Raw genomic sequence first — 13,279 nt, 5'->3', positions numbered from 1 at the left:
TGCTCAAAGCACAGAAAAGCAAAAAGGTGGGCAGTTCCAAGTGTCTGCCTGGGAATATGCAAATTCTTTTTGTACACACCTCAGCTCATTAGGAGGTGTCGGGGCTGCTGGGCAAGGGGAACGGGAAGCGTGAATCAGGCTTTCACTGAAGTGGCACTGTAGGACTTTCGTCCCCAACGATTTTACGCTTTCCCCACCATCCCTCCAATCGATAGGCTGTGAGCCACCACTGTTCTATGCAAATAGCCATGCACTTTAAGTCCCTTTTTCACACGTATTTTCATTAAAGCTGAATATATAAGTATAGATCTGTCTAGGCTGGAGGCACATGAAACAAGACAAACGAGCCCCTTCAAGTGTACCTGAGAGGAATCTGACTCAGGATTGGCCACCCTCTAAGGGCACCTCTAACGGGCACAAATATCGTGCAAGCCCTATGAAAAGCGCAGCATGAGTCTTGGTGCCACCTTTTAAAAGGAGAGTGACGTCTGGCCTCTGGCAGCAGGAATGTTGAGAAAAGAGAAAATATACTGCCTGCTATCGTGCAGTTTCAAGATAGTCAAGGAAAAGCAATCTCATGCACTGCCCAAGCTCTGTCCCATGATGCACCTCTCCTACACTCTGTCTATGCAAATGAGCAAGCAGAGAGATCAGGAATAAAACACCAAGCTCATGTTCCCTTATAACAGTAGCAGACAACTCCTAAATATTCCCCAACTTCTAATGCTTTTCTTTTAAACAGATGATAAACAGCCTCACCTGTGGTAAGGCTTAAAAAAATTGAATAAACTCGTAAATGTTCCTCTCCACGGAAATCTTTAGTAAAAGGCGAAAGATTTTTTCGTTTTGAAGAGAAACCAGAGTAAGTTAGAATATGGCTCTTTGGGGGTTAGAGGCACCAGATCAAAGACCCTATCATTGCGAGGGTGAGGACCTGAGAGGTATTTGCAGCCTCTAAAAAAAGAGGGCAAGAACTAGGCCGGTGAGGGAAACAGGATCAAACTTCAGAGTCTCTGCTCAAAGCACAGAAAAGCAAAAAGGTGGGCAGTTCCAAGTGTCTGCCTGGGAATATGCAAATTCTTTTTGTACACACCTCAGCTCATTAGGAGGTGTCGGGGCTGCTAGGCAAGGGGAACGGGAAGCGTGAATCAGGCTTTCACTGAAGTGGCACTGTAGGACTTTCGTCCCCAACGATTTTACGCTTTCCCCACCATCCCTCCAATCGATAGGCTGTGAGCCACCACTGTTCTATGCAAATAGCCATGCACTTTAAGTCCCTTTTTCACACGTATTTTCATTAAAGCTGAATATATAAGTATAGATCTGTCTAGGCTGGAGGCACATGAAACAAGACAAACGAGCCCCTTCAAGTGTACCTGAGAGGAATCTGACTCAGGATTGGCCACCCTCTAAGGGCACCTCTAACGGGCACAAATATCGTGCAAGCCCTATGAAAAGCGCAGCATGAGTCTTGGTGCCACCTTTTAAAAGGAGAGTGACGTCTGGCCTCTGGCAGCAGGAATGTTGAGAAAAGAGAAAATATACTGCCTGCTATCGTGCAGTTTCAAGATAGTCAAGGAAAAGCAATCTCATGCACTGCCCAAGCTCTGTCCCATGATGCACCTCTCCTACACTCTGTCTATGCAAATGAGCAAGCAGAGAGATCAGGAATAAAACACCAAGCTCATGTTCCCTTATAACAGTAGCAGACAACTCCTAAATATTCCCCAACTTCTAATGCTTTTCTTTTAAACAAATGATAAACAGCCTCACCTGTGGTAAGGCTTAAAAAAATTGAATAAACTCGTAAATGTTCCTCTCCACGGAAATCTTTAGTAAAAGGCGAAAGATTTTTTCGTTTTGAAGAGAAACCAGAGTAAGTTAGAATATGGCTCTCTGGGGGTTAGAGGCACCAGATCAAAGACCCTATCATTGCGAGGGTGAGGACCTGAGAGGTATTTGCAGCCTCTAAAAAAAGAGGGCAAGAACTAGGCCGGTGAGGGAAACAGGATCAAACTTCAGAGTCTCTGCTCAAAGCACAGAAAAGCAAAAAGGTGGGCAGTTCCAAGTGTCTGCCTGGGAATATGCAAATTCTTTTTGTACACACCTCAGCTCATTAGGAGGTGTCGGGGCTGCTGGGCAAGGGGAACGGGAAGCGTGAATCAGGCTTTCACTGAAGTGGCACTGTAGGACTTTCGTCCCCAACGATTTTACGCTTTCCCCACCATCCCTCCAATCGATAGGCTGTGAGCCACCACTGTTCTATGCAAATAGCCATGCACTTTAAGTCCCTTTTTCACACGTATTTTCATTAAAGCTGAATATATAAGTATAGATCTGTCTAGGCTGGAGGCACATGAAACAAGACAAACGAGCCCCTTCAAGTGTACCTGAGAGGAATCTGACTCAGGATTGGCCACCCTCTAAGGGCACCTCTAACGGGCACAAATATCGTGCAAGCCCTATGAAAAGCGCAGCATGAGTCTTGGTGCCACCTTTTAAAAGGAGAGTGACGTCTGGCCTCTGGCAGCAGGAATGTTGAGAAAAGAGAAAATATACTGCCTGCTATCGTGCAGTTTCAAGATAGTCAAGGAAAAGCAATCTCATGCACTGCCCAAGCTCTTTCCCATGATGCACCTCTCCTACACTCTGTCTATGCAAATGAGCAAGCAGAGAGATCAGGAATAAAACACCAAGCTCATGTTCCCTTATAACAGTAGCAGACAACTCCTAAATGTTCCCCAACTTCTAATGCTTTTCTTTTAAACAAATGATAAACAGCCTCACCTGTGGTAAGGCTTAAAAAAATTGATTAAACTCGTAAATGTTCCTCTCCACGGAAATCTTTAGTAAAAGGCGAAAGATTTTTTTGTTTTGAAGAGAAACCAGAGTAAGTTAGAATATGGCTCTCTGGGGGTTAGAGGCACCAGATCAAAGACCCTATCATTGCGAGGGTGAGGACCTGAGAGGTATTTGCAGCCTCTAAAAAAGAGGGCAAGAACTAGGCCGGTGAGGGAAACAGGATCAAACTTCAGAGTCTCTGCTCAAAGCACAGAAAAGCAAAAAGGTGGGCAGTTCCAAGTGTCTGCCTGGGAATATGCAAATTCTTTTTGTACACACCTCAGCTCATTAGGAGGTGTCGGGGCTGCTGGGCAAGGGGAACGGGAAGCGTGAATCAGGCTTTCACTGAAGTGGCACTGTAGGACTTTCGTCCCCAACGATTTTACGCTTTCCCCACCATCCCTCCAATCGATAGGCTGTGAGCCACCACTGTTCTATGCAAATAGCCATGCACTTTAAGTCCCTTTTTCACACGTATTTTCATTAAAGCTGAATATATAAGTATAGATCTGTCTAGGCTGGAGGCACTTGAAACAAGACTAACGAGCCCCTTCAAGTGTACCTGAGAGGAATCTGACTCAGGATTGGCCACCCTCTAAGGGCACCTCTAACGGGCACAAATATCGTGCAAGCCCTATGAAAAGCGCAGCATGACTCTTGGTGCCACCTTTTAAAAGGAGAGTGACGTCTGGCCTCTGGCAGCAGGAATGTTGAGAAAAGAGAAAATACACTGCCTGCTATCGTGCAGTTTCAAGATAGTCAAGGAAAAGCAATCTCATGCACTGCCCAAGCTCTTTCCCATGATGCACCTCTCCTACACTCTGTCTATGCAAATGAGCAAGCAGAGAGATCAGGAATAAAACACCAAGCTCATGTTCCCTTATAACAGTAGCAGACAACTCCTAAATATTCCCCAACTTCTAATGCTTTTCTTTTAAACAAATGATAAACAGCCTCACCTGTGGTAAGGCTTAAAAAAATTGAATAAACTCGTAAATGTTCCTCTCCACGGAAATCTTTAGTAAAAGGCGAAAGATTTTTTCGTTTTGAAGAGAAACCAGAGTAAGTTAGAATATGGCTCTCTGGGGGTTAGAGGCACCAGATCAAAGACCCTATCATTGCGAGGGTGAGGACCTGAGAGGTATTTGCAGCCTCTAAAAAAGAGGGCAAGAACTAGGCCGGTGAGGGAAACAGCATCAAACTTCAGAGTCTCTGCTCAAAGCACAGAAAAGCAAAAAGGTGGGCAGTTCCAAGTGTCTGCCTGGGAATATGCAAATTCTTTTTGTACACACCTCAGCTCATTAGGAGGTGTCGGGGCTGCTGGGCAAGGGGAACGGGAAGCGTGATTTAGGCTTTCACTGAAGTGGCACTGTAGGACTTTCGTCCCCAACGATTTTACGCTTTCCCCACCATCCCTCCAATCGATAGGCTGTGAGCCACCACTGTTCTATGCAAATAGCCATGCACTTTAAGTCCCTTTTTCACACGTATTTTCATTAAAGCTGAATATATAAGTATAGATCTGTCTAGGCTGGAGGCACTTGAAACAAGACTAACGAGCCCCTTCAAGTGTACCTGAGAGGAATCTGACTCAGGATTGGCCACCCTCTAAGGGCACCTCTAACGGGCACAAATATCGTGCAAGCCCTATGAAAAGCGCAGCATGAGTCTTGGTGCCACCTTTTAAAAGGAGAGTGACGTCTGGCCTCTGGCAGCAGGAATGTTGAGAAAAGAGAAAATATACTGCCTGCTATCGTGCAGTTTCAAGATAGTCAAGGAAAAGCAATCTCATGCACTGCCCAAGCTCTGTCCCATGATGCACCTCTCCTACACTCTGTCTATGCAAATGAGCAAGCAGAGAGATCAGGAATAAAACACCAAGCTCATGTTCCCTTATAACAGTAGCAGACAACTCCTAAATATTCCCCAACTTCTAATGCTTTTCTTTTAAACAAATGATAAACAGCCTCACCTGTGGTAAGGCTTAAAAAAATTGAATAAACTCGTAAATGTTCCTCTCCACGGAAATTTTTAGTAAAAGGCGAAAGATTTTTTCGTTTTGAAGAGAAACCAGAGTAAGTAAGAATATGGCTCTCTGGGGGTTAGAGGCACCAGATCAAAGACCCTATCATTGCGAGGGTGAGGACCTGAGAGGTATTTGCAGCCTCTAAAAAAGAGGGCAAGAACTAGGCCGGTGAGGGAAACAGCATCAAACTTCAGAGTCTCTGCTCAAAGCACAGAAAAGCAAAAAGGTGGGCAGTTCCAAGTGTCTGCCTGGGAATATGCAAATTCTTTTTGTACACACCTCAGCTCATTAGGAGGTGTCGGGGCTGCTGGGCAAGGGGAACGGGAAGCGTGAATCAGGCTTTCACTGAAGTGGCACTGTAGGACTTTCGTCCCCAACGATTTTACGCTTTCCCCACCATCCCTCCAATCGATAGGCTGTGAGCCACCACTGTTCTATGCAAATAGCCATGCACTTTAAGTCCCTTTTTCACACGTATTTTCATTAAAGCTGAATATATAAGTATAGATCTGTCTAGGCTGGAGGCACTTGAAACAAGACTAACGAGCCCCTTCAAGTGTACCTGAGAGGAATCTGACTCAGGATTGGCCACCCTCTAAGGGCACCTCTAACGGGCACAAATATCGTGCAAGCCCTATGAAAAGCGCAGCATGAGTCTTGGTGCCACCTTTTAAAAGGAGAGTGACGTCTGGCCTCTGGCAGCAGGAATGTTGAGAAAAGAGAAAATATACTGCCTGCTATCGTGCAGTTTCAAGATAGTCAAGGAAAAGCAATCTCATGCACTGCCCAAGCTCTGTCCCATGATGCACCTCTCCTACACTCTGTCTATGCAAATGAGCAAGCAGAGAGATCAGGAATAAAACACCAAGCTCATGTTCCCTTATAACAGTAGCAGACAACTCCTAAATATTCCCCAACTTCTAATGCTTTTCTTTTAAACAAATGATAAACAGCCTCACCTGTGGTAAGGCTTAAAAAAATTGAATAAACTCGTAAATGTTCCTCTCCACGGAAATCTTTAGTAAAAGGCGAAAGATTTTTTCGTTTTGAAGAGAAACCAGAGTAAGTTAGAATATGGCTCTCTGGGGGTTAGAGGCACCAGATCAAAGACCCTATCATTGCGAGGGTGAGGACCTGAGAGGTATTTGCAGCCTCTAAAAAAGAGGGCAAGAACTAGGCCGGTGAGGGAGACAGCATCAAACTTCAGAGTCTCTGCTCAAAGCACAGAAAAGCAAAAAGGTGGGCAGTTCCAAGTGTCTGCCTGGGAATATGCAAATTCTTTTTGTACACACCTCAGCTCATTAGGAGGTGTCGGGGCTGCTGGGCAAGGGGAACGGGAAGCGTGAATCAGGCTTTCACTGAAGTGGCACTGTAGGACTTTCGTCCCCAACGATTTTACGCTTTCCCCACCATCCCTCCAATCGATAGGCTGTGAGCCACCACTGTTCTATGCAAATAGCCATGCACTTTAAGTCCCTTTTTCACACGTATTTTCATTAAAGCTGAATATATAAGTATAGATCTGTCTAGGCTGGAGGCACTTGAAACAAGACTAACGAGCCCCTTCAAGTGTACCTGAGAGGCATCTGACTCAGGATTGGCCACCCTCTAAGGGCACCTCTAACGGGCACAAATATCGTGCAAGCCCTATGAAAAGCGAAGCATGAGTCTTGGTGCCACCTTTTAAAAGGAGAGTGACGTCTGGCCTCTGGCAGCAGGAATGTTGAGAAAAGAGAAAATATACTGCCTGCTATCGTGCAGTTTCAAGATAGTCAAGGAAAAGCAATCTCATGCACTGCCCAAGCTCTGTCCCATGATGCACCTCTCCTACACTCTGTCTATGCAAATGAGCAAGCAGAGAGATCAGGAATAAAACACCAAGCTCATGTTCCCTTATAACAGTAGCAGACAACTCCTAAATATTCCCCAACTTCTAATGCTTTTCTTTTAAACAAATGATAAACAGCCTCACCTGTGGTAAGGCTTAAAAAAATTGAATAAACTCGTAAATGTTCCTCTCCACGGAAATCTTTAGTAAAAGGCGAAAGATTTTTTCGTTTTGAAGAGAAACCAGAGTAAGTTAGAATATGGCTCTCTGGGGGTTAGAGGCACCAGATCAAAGACCCTATCATTGCGAGGGTGAGGACCTGAGAGGTATTTGCAGCCTCTAAAAAAGAGGGCAAGAACTAGGCCGGTGAGGGAAACAGGATCAAACTTCAGAGTCTCTGCTCAAAGCACAGAAAAGCAAAAAGGTGGGCAGTTCCAAGTGTCTGCCTGGGAATATGCAAATTCTTTTTGTACACACCTCAGCTCATTAGGAGGTGTCGGGGCTGCTGGGCAAGGGGAACGGGAAGCGTGAATCAGGCTTTCACTGAAGTGGCACTGTAGGACTTTCGTCCCCAACGATTTTACGCTTTCCCCACCATCCCTCCAATCGATAGGCTGTGAGCCACCACTGTTCTATGCAAATAGCCATGCACTTTAAGTCCCTTTTTCACACGTATTTTCATTAAAGCTGAATATATAAGTATAGATCTGTCTAGGCTGGAGGCACTTGAAACAAGACTAACGAGCCCCTTCAAGTGTACCTGAGAGGAATCTGACTCAGGATTGGCCACCCTCTAAGGGCACCTCTAACGGGCACAAATATCGTGCAAGCCCTATGAAAAGCGCAGCATGACTCTTGGTGCCACCTTTTAAAAGGAGAGTGACGTCTGGCCTCTGGCAGCAGGAATGTTGAGAAAAGAGAAAATACACTGCCTGCTATCGTGCAGTTTCAAGATAGTCAAGGAAAAGCAATCTCATGCACTGCCCAAGCTCTTTCCCATGATGCACCTCTCCTACACTCTGTCTATGCAAATGAGCAAGCAGAGAGATCAGGAATAAAACACCAAGCTCATGTTCCCTTATAACAGTAGCAGACAACTCCTAAATATTCCCCAACTTCTAATGCTTTTCTTTTAAACAAATGATAAACAGCCTCACCTGTGGTAAGGCTTAAAAAAATTGAATAAACTCGTAAATGTTCCTCTCCACGGAAATCTTTAGTAAAAGGCAAAAGATTTTTTCGTTTTGAAGAGAAACCAGAGTAAGTTAGAATATGGCTCTCTGGGGGTTAGAGGCACCAGATCAAAGACCCTATCATTGCGAGGGTGAGGACCTGAGAGGTATTTGCAGCCTCTAAAAAAGAGGGCAAGAACTAGGCCGGTGAGGGAAACAGCATCAAACTTCAGAGTCTCTGCTCAAAGCACAGAAAAGCAAAAAGGTGGGCAGTTCCAAGTGTCTGCCTGGGAATATGCAAATTCTTTTTGTACACACCTCAGCTCATTAGGAGGTGTCGGGGCTGCTGGGCAAGGGGAACGGGAAGCGTGAATCAGGCTTTCACTGAAGTGGCACTGTAGGACTTTCGTCCCCAACGATTTTACGCTTTCCCCACCATCCCTCCAATCGATAGGCTGTGAGCCACCACTGTTCTATGCAAATAGCCATGCACTTTAAGTCCCTTTTTCACACGTATTTTCATTAAAGCTGAATATATAAGTATAGATCTGTCTAGGCTGGAGGCACTTGAAACAAGACTAACGAGCCCCTTCAAGTGTACCTGAGAGGAATCTGACTCAGGATTGGCCACCCTCTAAGGGCACCTCTAACGGGCACAAATATCGTGCAAGCCCTATGAAAAGCGCAGCATGAGTCTTGGTGCCACCTTTTAAAAGGAGAGTGACGTCTAGCCTCTGGCAGCAGGAATGTTGAGAAAAGAGAAAATATACTGCCTGCTATCGTGCAGTTTCAAGATAGTCAAGGAAAAGCAATCTCATGCACTGCCCAAGCTCTGTCCCATGATGCACCTCTCCTACACTCTGTCTATGCAAATGAGCAAGCAGAGAGATCAGGAATAAAACACCAAGCTCATGTTCCCTTATAACAGTAGCAGACAACTCCTAAATATTCCCCAACTTCTAATGCTTTTCTTTTAAACAAATGATAAACAGCCTCACCTGTGGTAAGGCTTAAAAAAATTGAATAAACTCGTAAATGTTCCTCTCCACGGAAATCTTTAGTAAAAGGCGAAAGATTTTTTCGTTTTGAAGAGAAACCAGAGTAAGTTAGAATATGGCTCTCTGGGGGTTATAGGCACCAGATCAAAGACCCTATCATTGCGAGGGTGAGGACCTGAGAGGTATTTGCAGCCTCTAAAAAAGAGGGCAAGAACTAGGCCGGTGAGGGAAACAGCATCAAACTTCAGAGTCTCTGCTCAAAGCACAGAAAAGCAAAAAGGTGGGCAGTTCCAAGTGTCTGCCTGGGAATATGCAAATTCTTTTTGTACACACCTCAGCTCATTAGGAGGTGTCGGGGCTGCTGGGCAAGGGGAACGGGAAGCGTGAATCAGGCTTTCACTGAAGTGGCACTGTAGGACTTTCGTCCCCAACGATTTTACGCTTTCCCCACCATCCCTCCAATCGATAGGCTGTGAGCCACCACTGTTCTATGCAAATAGCCATGCACTTTAAGTCCCTTTTTCACACGTATTTTCATTAAAGCTGAATATATAAGTATAGATCTGTCTAGGCTGGAGGTACATGAAACAAGACAAACGAGCCCCTTCAAGTGTACCTGAGAGGAAACTGACTCAGGATTGGCCACCCTCTAAGGGCACCTCTAACGGGCACAAATATCGTGCAAGCCCTATGAAAAGCGCAGCATGAGTCTTGGTGCCACCTTTTAAAAGGAGAGTGACGTCTGGCCTCTGGCAGCAGGAATGTTGAGAAAAGAGAAAATATACTGCCTGCTATCGTGCAGTTTCAAGATAGTCAAGGAAAAGCAATCTCATGCACTGCCCAAGCTCTGTCCCATGATGCACCTCTCCTACACTCTGTCTATGCAAATGAGCAAGCAGAGAGATCAGGAATAAAACACCAAGCTCATGTTCCCTTATAACAGTAGCAGACAACTCCTAAATATTCCCCAACTTCTAATGCTTTTCTTTTAAACAAATGATAAACAGCCTCACCTGTGGTAAGGCTTAAAAAAATTGAATAAACTCGTAAATGTTCCTCTCCACGGAAATCTTTAGTAAAAGGCGAAAGATTTTTTCGTTTTGAAGAGAAACCAGAGTAAGTTAGAATATGGCTCTCTGGGGGTTAGAGGCACCAGATCAAAGACCCTATCATTGCGAGGGTGAGGACCTGAGAGGTATTTGCAGCCTCTAAAAAAAGAGGGCAAGAACTAGGCCGGTGAGGGAAACAGGATCAAACTTCAGAGTCTCTGCTCAAAGCACAGAAAAGCAAAAAGGTGGGCAGTTCCAAGTGTCTGCCTGGGAATATGCAAATTCTTTTTGTACACACCTCAGCTCATTAGGAGGTGTCGGGGCTGCTGGGCAAGGGGAACGGGAAGCGTGAATCAGGCTTTCACTGAAGTGGCACTGTAGGACTTTCGTCCCCAACGATTTTACGCTTTCCCCACCATCCCTCCAATCGATAGGCTGTGAGCCACCACTGTTCTATGCAAATAGCCATGCACTTTAAGTCCCTTTTTCACACGTATTTTCATTAAAGCTGAATATATAAGTATAGATCTGTCTAGGCTGGAGGCACATGAAACAAGACAAACAAGCCCCTTCAAGTGTACCTGAGAGGAATCTGACTCAGGATTGGCCACCCTCTAAGGGCACCTCTAACGGGCACAAATATCGTGCAAGCCCTATGAAAAGCGCAGCATGAGTCTTGGTGCCACCTTTTAAAAGGAGAGTGACGTCTGGCCTCTGGCAGCAGGAATGTTGAGAAAAGAGAAAATATACTGCCTGCTATCGTGCAGTTTCAAGATAGTCAAGGAAAAGCAATCTCATGCACTGCCCAAGCTCTGTCCCATGATGCACCTCTCCTACACTCTGTCTATGCAAATGAGCAAGCAGAGAGATCAGGAATAAAACACCAAGCTCATGTTCCCTTATAACAGTAGCAGACAACTCCTAAATATTCCCCAACTTCTAATGCTTTTCTTTTAAACAAATGATAAACAGCCTCACCTGTGGTAAGGCTTAAAAAAATTGAATAAACTCGTAAATGTTCCTCTCCACGGAAATCTTTAGTAAAAGGCGAAAGATTTTTTCGTTTTGAAGAGAAACCAGAGTAAGTTAGAATATGGCTCTCTGGGGGTTAGAGGCACCAGATCAAAGACCCTATCATTGCGAGGGTGAGGACCTGAGAGGTATTTGCAGCCTCTAAAAAAAGAGGGCAAGAACTAGGCCGGTGAGGGAAACAGGATCAAACTTCAGAGTCTCTGCTCAAAGCACAGAAAAGCAAAAAGGTGGGCAGTTCCAAGTGGCTGCCTGGGAATATGCAAATTCTTTTTGTACACACCTCAGCTCATTAGGAGGTGTCGGGGCTGCTGGGCAAGGGGAACGGGAAGCGTGAATCAGGCTTTCACTGAAGAGGCACTGTAGGACTTTCGTCCCCAACGATTTTACGCTTTCCCCACCATCCCTCCAATCGATAGGCTGTGAGCCACCACTGTTCTATGCAAATAGCCATGCACTTTAAGTCCCTTTTTCACACGTATTTTCATTAAAGCTGAATATATAAGTATAGATCTGTCTAGGCTGGAGGCACATGAAACAAGACAAACGAGCCCCTTCAAGTGTACCTGAGAGGAATCTGACTCAGGATTGGCCACCCTCTAAGGGCACCTCTAACGGGCTCAAATATCGTGCAAGCCCTATGAAAAGCGCAGCATGAGTCTTGGTGCCACCTTTTAAAAGGAGAGTGACGTCTGGCCTCTGGCAGCAGGAATGTTGAGAAAAGAGAAAATATACTGCCTGCTATCGTGCAGTTTCAAGATAGTCAAGGAAAAGCAATCTCATGCACTGCCCAAGCTCTGTCCCATGATGCACCTCTCCTACACTCTGTCTATGCAAATGAGCAAGCAGAGAGATCAGGAATAAAACACCAAGCTCATGTTCCCTTATAACAGTAGCAGACAACTCCTAAATATTCCCCAACTTCTAATGCTTTTCTTTTAAACAAATGATAAACAGCCTCACCTGTGGTAAGGCTTAAAAAAATTGAATAAACTCGTAAATGTTCCTCTCCACGGAAATCTTTAGTAAAAGGCGAAAGATTTTTTCGTTTTGAAGAGAAACCAGAGTAAGTTAGAATATGGCTCTCTGGGGGTTAGAGGCACCAGATCAAAGACCCTATCATTGCGAGGGTGAGGACCTGAGAGGTATTTGCAGCCTCTAAAAAAAGAGGGCAAGAACTAGGCTGGTGAGGGAAACAGGATCAAACTTCAGAGTCTCTGCTCAAAGCACAGAAAAGCAAAAAGGTGGGCAGTTCCAAGTGTCTGCCTGGGAATATGCAAATTCTTTTTGTACACACCTCAGCTCATTAGGAGGTGTCGGGGCTGCTGGGCAAGGGGAACGGGAAGCGTGAATCAGGCTTTAACTGAAGTGGCACTGTAGGACTTTCGTCCCCAACGATTTTACGCTTTCCCCACCATCCCTCCAATCGATAGGCTGTGAGCCAGCACTGTTCTATGCAAATAGCCATGCACTTTAAGTCCCTTTTTCACATGTATTTTCATTAAAGCTGAATATATAAGTATAGATCTGTCTAGGCTGGAGGCACATGAAACAAGACAAGCGAGCCCCTTCAAGTGTACCTGAGAGGAATCTGACTCAGGATTGGCCACCCTCTAAGGGCACCCCTAACGTGCACAAATAACGGGCAAGCCCTATGAAAAGCGCAGCATGACTCTTGGTGCCACCTTTTAAAAGGAGAGTGACGTCTGGCCTCTGGCAGCAGGAATGTTGAGAAAAGAGAAAATACACTGCCTGCTATCGTGCAGTTTCAAGATAGTCAAGGAAAAGCAATCTCATGCACTGCCCAAGCTCTTTCCCATGATGCACCTCTCCTACACTCTGTCTATGCAAATGAGCAAGCAGAGAGATCAGGAATAAAACACCAAGCTCATGTTCCCTTATAACAGTAGCAGACAACTCCTAAATATTCCCCAACTTCTAATGCTTTTCTTTTAAACAAATGATAAACAGCCTCACCTGTGGTAAGGCTTAAAAAAATTGAATAAACTCGTAAACGTTCCTCTCCACGGAAATCTTTAGTAAAAGGCGAAAGATTTTTTCATTTTGAAGAGAAACCAGAGTAAGTTAGAATATGGCTCTCTGGGGGTTAGAGGCACCAGATCAAAGACCCTATCATTGCGAGGGTGAGGACCTGAGAGGTATTTGCAGCCTCTAAAAAAGAGGGCAAGAACTAGGCCGGTGAGGGAAACAGGATCAAACTTCAGAGTCTCTGCTCAAAGCACAGAAAAGCAAAAAGGTGGACAGTTCCAAGTGTCTGTCTGGGAATATGCAAATTCTTTTTGTACACACCTCAGCTCATTAGGAGGTGTCGGGGC

At 45.1% G+C, this 13,279-nt stretch overlaps 13 non-coding genes across 13 annotated transcripts; all 13 read right to left on the bottom strand.

Moving 5' to 3' along the window:
- Positions 1 to 751: 751 nt before the first annotated feature.
- Positions 752 to 866, bottom strand: LOC147677482 (U5 spliceosomal RNA). Its single transcript, XR_015303411.1, has one exon. It is a non-coding gene; the product is annotated as a U5 spliceosomal RNA (small nuclear RNA).
- An 899-nt stretch (positions 867 to 1,765) lies between these two features.
- Positions 1,766 to 1,880, bottom strand: LOC147677481 (U5 spliceosomal RNA). Its single transcript, XR_015303410.1, has one exon. It is a non-coding gene; the product is annotated as a U5 spliceosomal RNA (small nuclear RNA).
- An 899-nt stretch (positions 1,881 to 2,779) lies between these two features.
- LOC147677480 (U5 spliceosomal RNA) lies at positions 2,780 to 2,894 on the bottom strand. Its single transcript, XR_015302660.1, has one exon. It is a non-coding gene; the product is annotated as a U5 spliceosomal RNA (small nuclear RNA).
- An 898-nt stretch (positions 2,895 to 3,792) lies between these two features.
- LOC147677479 (U5 spliceosomal RNA) lies at positions 3,793 to 3,907 on the bottom strand. Its single transcript, XR_015303408.1, has one exon. It is a non-coding gene; the product is annotated as a U5 spliceosomal RNA (small nuclear RNA).
- An 898-nt stretch (positions 3,908 to 4,805) lies between these two features.
- LOC147677478 (U5 spliceosomal RNA) lies at positions 4,806 to 4,920 on the bottom strand. Its single transcript, XR_015302752.1, has one exon. It is a non-coding gene; the product is annotated as a U5 spliceosomal RNA (small nuclear RNA).
- An 898-nt stretch (positions 4,921 to 5,818) lies between these two features.
- LOC147677477 (U5 spliceosomal RNA) lies at positions 5,819 to 5,933 on the bottom strand. The gene has a single exon (XR_015303407.1). It is a non-coding gene; the product is annotated as a U5 spliceosomal RNA (small nuclear RNA).
- Positions 5,934 to 6,831: 898 nt separating this feature from the next.
- LOC147677476 (U5 spliceosomal RNA) lies at positions 6,832 to 6,946 on the bottom strand. Its single transcript, XR_015303406.1, has one exon. It is a non-coding gene; the product is annotated as a U5 spliceosomal RNA (small nuclear RNA).
- Positions 6,947 to 7,844: 898 nt separating this feature from the next.
- Positions 7,845 to 7,959, bottom strand: LOC147677475 (U5 spliceosomal RNA). The gene has a single exon (XR_015303432.1). It is a non-coding gene; the product is annotated as a U5 spliceosomal RNA (small nuclear RNA).
- An 898-nt stretch (positions 7,960 to 8,857) lies between these two features.
- On the bottom strand, positions 8,858 to 8,972 carry LOC147677474 (U5 spliceosomal RNA). The gene has a single exon (XR_015303405.1). It is a non-coding gene; the product is annotated as a U5 spliceosomal RNA (small nuclear RNA).
- An 898-nt stretch (positions 8,973 to 9,870) lies between these two features.
- Positions 9,871 to 9,985, bottom strand: LOC147677473 (U5 spliceosomal RNA). Its single transcript, XR_015303404.1, has one exon. It is a non-coding gene; the product is annotated as a U5 spliceosomal RNA (small nuclear RNA).
- Positions 9,986 to 10,884: 899 nt separating this feature from the next.
- LOC147677472 (U5 spliceosomal RNA) lies at positions 10,885 to 10,999 on the bottom strand. Its single transcript, XR_015303403.1, has one exon. It is a non-coding gene; the product is annotated as a U5 spliceosomal RNA (small nuclear RNA).
- Positions 11,000 to 11,898: 899 nt separating this feature from the next.
- LOC147677471 (U5 spliceosomal RNA) lies at positions 11,899 to 12,013 on the bottom strand. Its single transcript, XR_015303402.1, has one exon. It is a non-coding gene; the product is annotated as a U5 spliceosomal RNA (small nuclear RNA).
- An 899-nt stretch (positions 12,014 to 12,912) lies between these two features.
- On the bottom strand, positions 12,913 to 13,027 carry LOC147677470 (U5 spliceosomal RNA). The gene has a single exon (XR_015302733.1). It is a non-coding gene; the product is annotated as a U5 spliceosomal RNA (small nuclear RNA).
- Positions 13,028 to 13,279: the final 252 nt, after the last annotated feature.

This window comes from Lissotriton vulgaris, chromosome 12 (genome assembly GCF_964263255.1).
Source record: "Lissotriton vulgaris chromosome 12, aLisVul1.2, whole genome shotgun sequence".
In the NCBI taxonomy this organism is placed as follows: Eukaryota; Metazoa; Chordata; class Amphibia; order Caudata; family Salamandridae; genus Lissotriton; species Lissotriton vulgaris.
Note: the sequence above shows the minus strand (reverse complement) of the source record. Positions and strands in the feature narration are given on the sequence as shown.